The sequence below is a fragment of the Myodes glareolus genome, chromosome 8, assembly GCF_982192425.1.
Source record: "Myodes glareolus chromosome 8, mMyoGla1.1, whole genome shotgun sequence".
Classification (NCBI taxonomy): Eukaryota; Metazoa; Chordata; class Mammalia; order Rodentia; family Cricetidae; genus Myodes; species Myodes glareolus.
In genome coordinates, this window is record NC_142033.1 from 94,105,535 (window position 1) to 94,117,939 (window position 12,405).

Consider the following 12,405-nt stretch of genomic DNA (forward strand, 5'->3'; position numbering starts at 1 on the left):
AAGGAGACTCAGGGTCAGGGCGAGGGTCTCTGGGAGCAGAAGCATGAGCATTTAGCAACTGAAACACACCCTGGCTACTGCCTGGTCTCAGGTCTAAACAAGGAAAGTCAGGAACTCAGAGCCAGTCTGGCACAGACTGAGCCTCAGGTCAGGCTGGCTTCTGGTTCTCTCCGAAACAAGATCTATGTCCAAAATCTCTACCTTCACCATCTTTGGCAACTTGTAAGTGCTTTTTCACTACCTCCATGTGAACATCTGCCTTCTCACCTAAACACGGTGCCCGTAGTGCATTGCCAACATACCTAGATTCATGCTGCATCTTCTGGGCCAGGATCATCAAGAGACATGAGGGACAGATGAAGTCAGCAGATGACTTTGAAAAAGAGCTTGCTAAGTCATCAGGTCTTCCTGGGCATGTGTGTGATGCACAACACCTCTGTATATGAATCCATGGCCATTGCATCCTCAAAACACCATTTGCCATACAAGAAACATACAAATTCAGCTCTCCTGCTCATCGCTGAAAACACTAGTTGGCTTTTGTCTGGTTTCAAAGATTATTTTAGGCACTCTGGAGCCTCTGCAGGGACATTTTGTGTGGGGATTTGCCTGTGTCTGTGCAAGTGTGGGACTGCCTTTCCATGTGTTTGGTTGCTCCTTTTAAATACCAGGAAGGAAAGAAGATGCAGATTTCGTCACAGCCCATCTTGAATACTAACGTCAGCCATGGCACTGTTTGGGGTTCAGTTTGGGACCTCTGAGAAGCTTAAACTTCTCATCTTTAAGATCAGTGTAATGTTGTCTACACCCACGTACAGCCATCGTGGTTAAAAGGGGTTAAAAAGGCCTCACACAGCTTGTCCATATATTAAAAGGGTGGTCTCTTTCCCAGTGACTCTCTTTACAGAGAAAAAAGTTTCCGATATTAATGTTACTAAATTTAGTCTATGAAGATACATGGGAAAAAACGGTTGGGAAATTCAGTGCAGACACTTTAATCAACACTGCCAATGATAGCTAAGGAAGGAGCTGAGCTTGAAGCATGGAGTCAGTGAGTTCTAGGGAAAGACCAAAGTTCCCATCATTTAAATTGGACATTGCTTGAGATCTCTAGGGTTAAAAAAATGTGACTTTGAAAATAGATTTATTTATTTTTATTTTATGTGTGTGAATGTTAGCCTACATGCAGGCATGAACACTGTGTGTGCAGTGACTGGAAGGGGCCGGAAGAGGGCATCAGATCCCCTGGAACTAGAGTTACAGAAGGTCATGGGCTGCCTTGTGGATGCTGGAAACCTATTCAGGATCCTTTGCAAAAGCAGCAGGTGCTCCTCACCACCAAGCCATCTTTCCACTCCCAAAATGGAAAAAAAGAGAGTAATATATTCTCTGGTTTATATCTGTGTACCATACCTAGAAGATTAATCCTTTAGTTGCTCAGACAAAACTTACAATCTTCATGTACCCTTTCATTAAAGTAGCTGAAACAGTTTTCTCCATGCTGCTAGACACAGGGATCTGCTATCATGTGATACTCAAACAATGGCTGCTGAGCCAAGACTCCCTGCCCTGCTGTTTTTCAGCACAAATAAACACAGGTCTATGACAAGACTTGAACATATCCAACCAGAATGTCTCACATCAGCTGCCGAAACAGTTCTCCTTGGCCAACACTCGGCCTGGGGGAGGGGTGAGATTACGTCCCGATATGCACCCCTGTGAAAAGTAGAGGCTATGAAAACGTCTCTCATAAAAGGCACTAGACACATGACTAATGGTGACGACATTAGAACTCTCATAGTGGCGGGGAAGTCTCAGCTCTCAGTGACTTTCTCAGCACAGAGCCCCAAGTGGCACTGATCTGAATTGGGGCAGTGAGACCTCAAAATCTGTTCATGTTGACCTGTCTTTAGATCGAGCTTGCGGCAAGTATATTACGTGAGATAATCCCCATAGTAGCTCAGAAAGGTTGAGGGATTAAGCCTTTAATATTTTACAAATAGAGGTCAATGATGTACTGAAGGTCACATAAACTGTGCAAACCTGGTTAACTCTGGATCTGTGTCTTGAGTTTCCATAGTTAATCACTCAAAGTGAGAAAAATAAATATCTTTTTTAAACGAAGAAGGAAGGAGATACAAAATATAAAGCTCTATTTATATCTGACAGAGTAGGAGAAATTGATGTCTGTAGATACTTTATATATTGATTTTCATTAAATACACCTGGAATTTCTGCTGTATTTAAGACCCATTCTCAGTGCATTCTAAAAACCTTGCTCAGGAAGCAAACGATTCAGTCAAGGCAAATAAGACATTCTGCTATAACCAAAAGGTTTAGAAAAGTACTATAGCTGAAAAATAGAACAAATGGAGTCTCCCCACGCAAAATCGTTTGGGGATTTCCAAAGGTGAGAAGAAGAAGATGAATCTTCATGAGCAACATCCTTGAACCTTTGCTGGTTCCAGCATGTGCTGGACTCACAAGCATATGTAGGATGGGGCTGGACTCAGATCTTTAGGATGGGAGAAAACCAGAAATGTGAGAAATTAGGTTGTAATTCTGAGAAATGTAACCAGAGAGGCAAAAAGGTCTTGTGTGGGGAATTAATTTTTTTTAATTTATTTATTAAGAATTTCCACCTCCTCCCTGCCTCCATTTTTCCTCCCCTTTCCCACCTCGCCCTTTCTCTCTAGTCCTAAGAGCAGTCAGGGTTCCCTTCCCCGCGGGAAGTCCAAGGTCCTCCCCACTCCATCCAGGTCTATAAGTTTGTTTGGTGAGCATCCAAACAAACCAGGCTCCCACAAAGTCAGTCCATGCAGTAGAATCAAAACCCAGTGCCATTGTCCTTGGCTTCTCAGTCAGCCTTCATTGCCAGCCATATTCAGAGTGTCCAGTTTGATCACATGCTCCATCACTCCCATTCCAGCTGGCCTTGGTGAGCTCCCATTAGATCAGTCCCACTGTCTCCGTGGGTGGACACACCCCTCGTGGTCCTGACTTCCTTGCTCATGTTCTCCCTCCTTCTGCTCCTCATTTGGACCTTGAGAGCTCAGTCCAGTGCTCCAATGTGGGTCTCTGTCTCTATCTCCATCCATTACCAGATGAACGTTCTATGGTGATATGCAAGATATTCATCAGTGTGGCTATGGGAAAAGGCCAGTCCAGGCACCCTCTCCTCTGCTGCCCAAGGAACAATCTGGGGACCTCTCCTTGAACCTGGGAACCCCTCAAGAGTCAAGTCTCTTGCAAACCCTAAAATGGCTCTCTTAATTAAAATATCTACTTCCCTGCTCCCATATCCACCCTTCCTCCATCCCACCCATCCCATTCCCTCAAACTCTCCTGAATCCTCCCCCCTTCGCCCTTCTCTCTACCCAGCTCCCCTCCATCCAGTCCCCCACCCCCATGCACCCAACTTTTGCCTGGCAATCTTGTCCAGGAGGATAACTATATGATTTTCTTTGGGTTTACCTTCTTATTTAGCTTCTCTAGGATCACGAATTATAGGCTCAATGTCCTTTAATTATGGCTAGAATCCACTTATGAGTGAGTGGTGCGGGAGAATTATCTGTATTCTGTCAATCATATTTTAATAAAACGCTGATTGGCCAGGCAGGCAGTATAGGCAGGAAAGCCAGACAGGAAGTAGAGGTGGAGCAAAGAGACTGGGAGTATTCTGGCAAGCAGGAAGCTCCCTCCGCAGTTCTGCCCAGACCATCGGAGAGGAAAGATGCAAGCTGCCCTGCTGGAAAAGGTCCTGAGTCATGTGGCTAACGTAGATAAGGATAATGGGGTAACATAAGTTATAAGAGCTAATAAGTAGCCTGACCTAATGGGCCAATCAGTTTATAATCTTATGGAGTCTTGTGTGTGATTTTCCTTGGGGTATGCCGGATGTGGGTTACCGGGTGGGACAGAAACCCCAACAAGCCAGCCGGGCCTCATGCTACAAGTGAGTACATACCATATTCCTCTTTTTGGGTCTGGGTTACCTCACTCAGTAAAGCTTTTTCTATTTCCATCCATTTGCATGGAGAATTCAAGATGTCATTGATTTTTACAGCTGAGTAAAACTCTAATGTGTATATGTTCCACACCTTCTTTAACCATTCTTCTATTGAGGGGCACCTAGGTTGTTTCCAGGTTCTGGCTATTACAAATAGTGCAGCTATGAACATAGTTGAACAAATGCTTTTGTAGTATGATAGGGCATCTCTTGGGTATATTCCCAAGAGTGGAATTTCTGGGTACTGAGGCAGGTTGATCCCGAGTTTCCTGAGAAACCGCCTTATGTAAGGAATTAAATCAGACACGAAAGGATTGAATAGAGAGTCCTAAGAGGGCCCACAGAGAAGGGAGCTGATGAAGTTATGCTAAACATGAGCAGGGATATACTTTAGAGCAATGATATAAATATATGAACTTACAAATCATGTATTTTGAACTATACTGCCTATATACATCTATTTTCAAGTTTGTCACAAAATTTGTCATTTCGATATATAATATAATATTAAATACTATATGTATTCTGTATTCAAAGAATTCCTATGGGTCTGGGAAAGCATCTCAGAGGAACTAGGAGAGAAACTTCAAGGCCCTGGGTTCAGTTTATACAATCTACAACTAAATGGGGGTGGGTCTTTCCTTAGTCTTACATACCCCACACATAAATTCTCTTTCCATTTTACATAGAACAACTTTTCAAATATGTGATCGTTGAGTAGACTAACAGTATCTTTAAGGTTTGAATTCACAGGTGAACAAAAGCATTATCACATCCACATGTAAATTTGTATACACACACACACACACACACACACACACACACACACACACACACACATAAAGGTTTCTCTTTGTCCTTCCATGAATCATCTCACCTGGAAGTTAACTACTTACTAGATTCATGGACAGAAACCTATGTAGACGTGAAAGCTCTTCAGTTGACTGCTGTGTGTGATATTTTATGTTCTAAACTATAGTCAGAATGACTGCTTGGGTTTCAATTTAAAATGCCATATTTAATATTTAAAATAACATGTAATCTTTCCACATCTAATTATTTCATTTTTCCATCACCATTTTCTTGTACAAATTTAGGAAAGAAAGAAAAAAATGAATTATCTAAAAACCAGGCTTATCCAAGTCAGAATGAGATCATCTTTTCCTAATTAGAAATAAAATAAATACAATTTAAAATATTTTTTTAATGAAATGTATACTAGTTGTTGCAACTCTTACTTTCTCACCAACAGAACAATAAAAATGTCATGGTCCATTACCTTGAATTCTCAATGACTTTGGTTGCTACCACATTGACAAAATCTTCTAAGGAATGTCCTTAATTTCAATTACCTGGCATGTTATATTTAACATCAGTCCCTTACATGAGTTTGTCTCCCAGAGACCCAAATTCACAGAGACTCAAGTTTCTTAGTTAAAAAGGTATAGTTTCTCACATACTGTGCTCATATCCTTGTGCATGTTTTACATCACCTTGTCATTACTTACAGTGATGAATACTTTGTAAAACTTTTGTGAATAACTTATATGCTATATTAATTAGAGAATAATGGGAAGAAAATACACATTCAGTGTAGCTGTAACTCTTCTGAATCTTTTAATCTACGTATGTGGTACCGACTATTAAATTAAGTTAATTTTTTATTTCACTTAGAGGTACTGTTTATTTACTTTAAATATTTAGATGTGTTGAGGTTCATATACTGACTGAATAAGCTTTATCTTTACATCATATAATACATTGGCTAATATAAATATAAAGTGTTATATATATGTGTGTGTGTATATATATATATATATATATATATATATATATATATATATATATATGACTAATATAAACTAAAGTTTGGGCAAATTTCAGAGTTTCATCTTATTTCATTCATCTTTTGGCCACACCTTAAGAATGCATAGTCCCAGGCCGCCAGTTCACCTCCTTGTATGTTTCAGTCAAGTTGGAACCCTGTCTACATAGTCTGCTCCCACTTTGGCTTTGCTGCTCTGGAGTGATGAAGTCACTCCTGACAAACCAATACTGTAACAATTATAGATTTCTAGAAAAGTTTCTTCGCAAATAGCGGTTTAACACCACAAAGAAGTTAGGTTAAAATTGTTTCAAAGTCTAAAATTAGTTACATTTTAAGCTAACTGCATATGCTTTTATTGTCTCTGATCTAAAATATGATCCCAGGAGGTTGTGAAAAGCATGCGAATTACAGAAAGCTAATTTGCTCCAACAGCGTCGCCTCCCATGCAGTTGGGAGGTCTATTAGAACCAGTGAATTCTCTGTTATTTGCATATTAATAGCACCTGCTGAAACACTCTGGGATTTACTGCCACTGCCAGCAGAGGGACAGAAGTAAAATATATAAAATTCCTTTCATTTCACTGTGTTAGGCATAAAGCACTCAAGATGAACTAAGAATTCTGAATTAATAGCAGGAGTGGATGCGTTCATGTTGCACGTGGTGGCCGAGTGCTTTGCTCATGATAAACTTTCACTTGTGTAAGGGACTCCAGACAAGGTCACTAGAGCCTTCAGATAGAAAGTATCTCCTTCCCCCAACACAAAGCCAGAGGATGCCAGCACAAATCCTTATGCTTTTCTCTGAGCAAGTACAGTATTGTAACAAAGGAAACTCAGATGCAGTGATTCTAAAATAACAATGACTTAGAGTCTCCAGATAATCCAGCTTTGGCTCTTGCTCATTTCTAATCAATGCAAATATATATCCTGCACTGACTTAAAGAATTTCTCCATAACCAACTTTACTTTTTCTTCTGATCATGAATTTTCTTCTTGCTTTTCTTTCCCCGTTGAAACAATCAAGAGGTCTTAGAGGCACCTAGAGTTTATGATATTTTGAAAGAAAGGATCCCTCCTTGTTTTCTGTAAAGAACACGAAGTATTTCTTTGATTTCCATGTCTTACTTTTGGAACACAGAACTGGAGAAATATAAGACCCATGCTAACGATATATCAGCTGATAGTCACAAAAACTATCTAACCAAAGATATTCTACACATCCCTTTTCTAAGGCTTCCAGTTACTCTTGACCTAGGGAACATATCTTATATATTCATCCACGTGTTGCAATTAGACTTCTATTCAGTCCTAAGGAATGTATCTTCTATAAGCATCCACTTGTTACAATTAGACTTCTATTCAATCTGAAAATCTCCAAGTCTAGTTAGGAGGCAGTACCTGGCGACACATGCAAAAGGAAACCCTAGTAAGGTTTTTGCAGAAACTCACCATTGAAATACTACCAGGTGTAGTAGCTCAAGTCTGCAATCCCAGCACTTGGGAAACTCAAAGAGGGGAGTGAATTCAATGCCAGTCTGAAACAGGTAGTGAGCTCCAGTCCTACATGTCCAACAAACAAATGTCCCCCAGAGGTTCTTACATTTGAATTCTTGGTCCTCATTGGTGGTCCTGTGAAAAGATTAGGAGCTGCGACCTTGTTGATGGAGGTCTGATGCTGGAACTTGGACTTGAGGTTCATTTCCAGTATGCTCTCTACTTTCTGATTGGGGTTCAACATGTGAGCTCTGAGATATTCCTGTCTCTACAAGCTCTCTACACTATTGTGGATTCTAATCCTCTGGAACATAAACCCAATTAATAATTTTCTTTTATAACTTGTCTTGCTCACGGTGCTTGATCACAGCAATATAGAAGTAACCAATACTCAAATAAACAAATAAAACGCACCAACCATGCAAAACAACAGAGAAAACAAAAACAAAAAACAGAGACATATACATGACTAAAAGGACACAAACATTTTCAATATGACATTAGACTGGACATTTAGATCAATTTGTTTACTTTATGTGTATAAAACAATAAGGACAAATTAAAGAGAAAAGATTTATTTTAGTTTATAGCTTTGGAGATTTCAATATATATTTGATGGTTTCTTTTGCTTTGGAGCCTGTAATGAGGTAGTGTTATTGACAACAACATTCATCTAGGTGATGAAGTCTGTTCACTTTATGTAAAGAAATAGGAAGGGATCAGAGTTCCGTGGTTTATTTCAGTGGTACTGCTCTAATAAAGGAAAGACTGTTTGCTAGACCCCAACTCTTAGGATTCCACTACCTTCTAACAGATTTACCAGGACAACCTGAACCTCTCAGGAACACATACCTAAATTGTACCAATAAAGGCAGACTTGCTTACTAAAGATAACCCATTTCAAACCTTAATCATATCTGGTAAGTATATCCTTCATTTTCATGTTTCCTCCTACTTATGAATAAGAGACAGAAGATTGAATAGGATTGAATAGGAAGATTGAGTCTATCAAAGGTCACACAGTTAGTAAATGTTGTAGTAGCAGTTGAAGCACAGGTTGATGAACTTCAGCTACATTCTCTTTTAATATATACAAATATATAATATACAGAATATATTTTATTGGTTCTTTAGGCATTTCATATAATATATCTTAATTTATTAATCCAATTTTTCCCTTTAGCTTCTTATAGCTCCACCCACACCTCCATTTTGTGTCCTCTGGATCTTTGTTGATGTTCTTGATTTATTTTGTTTAAGTTAATGACCCTTTGTCTCCGATTTGGGCTTTCTATATACTTCTGGGTGTGGGGCATGGTCAACCTACCTGTAGTCATACTTTTGAAGAAAATTGTGTCTCCCTCCCTATGAAGCCATCAACTGTCCATAGCTTCTCAGTTGTGGGCAGGACCAAATGAACCCCCTCCCCACTCTTTACTAGAATTTTCAATGACTTGGCCTTGTGCAGGTACCTATGTGTGGTTGCTGTGAGTTCATAAGTGTAACAGTCCTGTTGACTTAAGACACAAGTTTTCCTCCAGTTCTCTCTGACCTCTTGTTCTTACAAACTTTCCATTCCATTTTTAATAATGGTCCTTGGTACCTAGTACAATAAATATATATTATCACTTGTGGCTGATCTCTCTACAGCCACTTCATCTCTGCACTATGCTTAGTCTTGAGTTTCTGCATTAATTGTCATCTATTACACAAAGAAACCTCTCAGAAGAGGTTTGAGAGATACACTAATATGTAGATAGAGGAATGTAAATTCAGACAGCACTTTGATTATGTCCATTTAATAATATATCCATTTAATATGTCCATTTAATAATATAAGAGTAGAATATAAGGTCCTTTGGCTCCCCAACCATAAGTACACTCATACTTATTGTATGAATCATACATATTGTTCTTGTGTATTTTCCTATGAAGTAGACCTTAAATCTCATCAGAAAGCAATTGGATACTCCTGTAACATTCATGCCATTATTGCATGCTTGATCTCACCGTGCCAGTCATTATTTTAGTTCTCAACATTCCCACCTGGGTAAGACCACTGGAGATTTTTTTTATCCCTCAGAATCCTGCAGAGGACCTTTCCCTAATATGTGAGATATTTAACATGGAGGAACATCTCTGGTCAGTAGCAACTTTATTCCTCCATGTTGTCTTGTGTCTTCAACAACAGAGATTTGATATTAGGCTATGGTTGGAAAGTAAGAGCAACAGTAACAGGCTGTTTGATTTTGGGTGGGTTTCTGGGACACCTCTGGTCAACAACTTGTGAAGTATTCTACACCTGGTACTGGGCCTTTTATTTGGCAATCTGTGGCTTCTGGGGTGAGCAATCTCTGTGTAGGATAAGTCAATTAAACTTTTTATATGAAATTATATTGAGATGTATGAATGTCTATATTTCACTCATTTGTAGTGTTATTCTTCATTCCATGCCCTCCTCTGTCCTGCAGTCTGACATTACCTTCCATATTGTAATTTGTCAGTAAATGAGTATCCTGTCACACTGATGGAGGAAGCCTACTTTAGAAATTTACCAGGACTATTAGAAATTCATCAGGTTTTATAAATATAATGAGTTGTTGCTTGTCATGATTCACAAAACTGTATAAATGGTTAGCTGTGAGCACTTAAGCACAATTTATTCAGGTCAGCCCAGTGCTTGGACATGAGAAAGGTTATGTCGACGCAAATGTTGATAGCTAATCAGTCCATCTGATAAAAGACCACTGCTCTGTCAAAATAATATTGAAGAAAATCTAATCTTGAAAAACTGGAAAATGAACAAAACTGGAAAATGTTCCCTAAAGACATAATTGACTTATAAAGTTGCACTCAGTGCAGTCATCTTTCAGTAACTCGCCAAAATTGCAATGCAAAGGGAAACAGGAGGGACATTCGCTATATGTTCTCCAGGCCCTTTAGGAAACATGGAGTTTTTCCTTTGGCCACGTAGATGGGAATCTACAAGAAGGGTGATATTGTAGACATCAAGGGGATGGGTGCTGTTCAAAAAGGAATGCCCCAGAAATGTTACCATGGCAAAACTGAAAGAGTCTGCAGTGTCACCCAGCATGCTGTGGGCATCACTGTAAACAAGCAAGTTAAGGGCAAGATTCTTGCCAAGAGAATTAATGTGTGGATTGAACACATTAAGCACTTGGAGAGCAGAGACAGCTTCCTGAAGTGGGTGAAGGAGAACGACCAGAAGAAAAAGGAAGCCAAAGAGAAGGGCACCTGGATTCAACTGAAGCACCAGCCTGCTCCACCCAGAGAAGCACACTTTGTGAGGACTAAGGGAAAGGATCCTGAGCAGCTGGAGACCATTCTATACAAATTCATGGTCTGATGTACAAAAAATAAATGAATAATAAAATAACAGGACTGTAAATGATTTTTCTTCAAACAAACAAACAAACAAACAAACAAATAAATAAATAAATCTGCGCTCAGAAATGAACTACTTCCATTTTAGCAATCCTAGTGTTCTAGTGTCAGCTCAAAGTTCAGAGAACAGTTTATCCTTTGGTCCTTACTGGGGGTGTTAGATCAGCAACCAGTGTTAAGAACTCACCATACTTCTATACCTTTACCAACAAAAGTCATTTCTAATCAGATGAAGTTCAATGTGATGTTTTTTGCCGGTGTGCAGTCTACCACGGTCTGTAGAGACCAAAGTCTGCTTTACTCTGTAACCCCACTATCTCCAGAAGTACAAGTGTCTCTGCTGCCTTTCTACAGACAGACGGCTTAATAGAGACAGTGTGGTGGGTCTTCAGGATAGGATGGACTTAGTGGAACTCTGGCCATGATGTTGTTTGTCCAAACCCCATTCTAAAAGTCTGGCCAGTCCTCACAGCAAGGGGAGCTGGGAAATATACTTAATATTCTGCACAGGAAGAAAGTGAATCGGGCACACATAACAACAGTGCTTCTACAGAGGTGTTCTTGACAATAATAATAGAGTTAGCAATTACTGACTCTAAAACATGAGTCTGTGAGATGTTTCTATTAAGGACTGCATAGAAAATATTGTGTATCGGGCACTGCACAATCCCCGCATCTCTGCAAAATATTTCTTTGACTGAACAAATGTATAAAAATATAAATACCATTCTTGGCTCAAGAGCTCATGAGTTCTGGGTAATTGTTAGATACAGGCTAGAGAGTTCACTGTTGACCTCTGCTCTAGAAAAGACATATTAATTTCTATTTTCAGTTAATAATGATGAATGTTTACTATACTCATAAAAGGAACTCAGTTTCAAAGTTGAGAAAGTCTTTGACAAAATGTAACCCAAATACCTCACATTATAAGTGCTATGATGTGGATGTGTTTGTCTCAGAGGGCTCATGTGTAGAAGACTTGGTTGCCGGTGTGGTAACATTAAAAAACAGTAGAGCTGTCAACTTGTGAGCCCCCCTGGGATGCCCTTGGGTGACAAGGGTGCTGCCTTTGGGGATTAAGGTTAGTCCTGTGGGCTCTGCAGCTGATTCCTTCCTGTCTTCCTCTGTATCTCCTTTCTTTGCCTTGTGTTCCTCCTGACATGAGGTCCTTCCTTCCCATGGCTGAGCTGATGCCAATGTCATGCCAGTGAGCCTGCATAACTGTGCACAAAACAAGTCACTTTTCCTCCTGAATTTCTCAGGATTGTGTTTTTTGCTATAGTAACAGAAAATGAACTTGTGTCTGTCCTTAAAAAATTAAAGAGCTACTAGAGCATGCTACCAGAGGAAACCCACTCTGTACTGTCATGAAGAAGATAAAAGTATTATTACTTGATGCTTTGAACAGGTTAGTGGAGTTAAAGGGACTTTTGCAAGTGATATTTGTTAATAGACGTTGGAGGGACATTTAGTCATATTATGATCAGATGTTATGCCTACCTCCCTCATTTGTGAAGACCTGAGAGTTAACTATGTAATTTGTTTGCCATAGAGAGGGAGAAAAGAACAAGATTAGTGCTGCAAAAGAAACCCCAAGGAAGTAAAATATTGCAGGGAAAAAATAAAACCTTAGATATTTGAGTCTTTTCAGCATATATATTGAAAAGAA

At 39.5% G+C, this 12,405-nt stretch overlaps 1 pseudogene; it reads left to right on the forward strand.

Moving 5' to 3' along the window:
* The first annotated feature begins 10,332 nt into the window (after nt 1–10,332).
* Nucleotides 10,333–10,698, forward strand: LOC125401182 (large ribosomal subunit protein eL21 pseudogene; annotated as a pseudogene).
* Nucleotides 10,699–12,405: the final 1,707 nt, after the last annotated feature.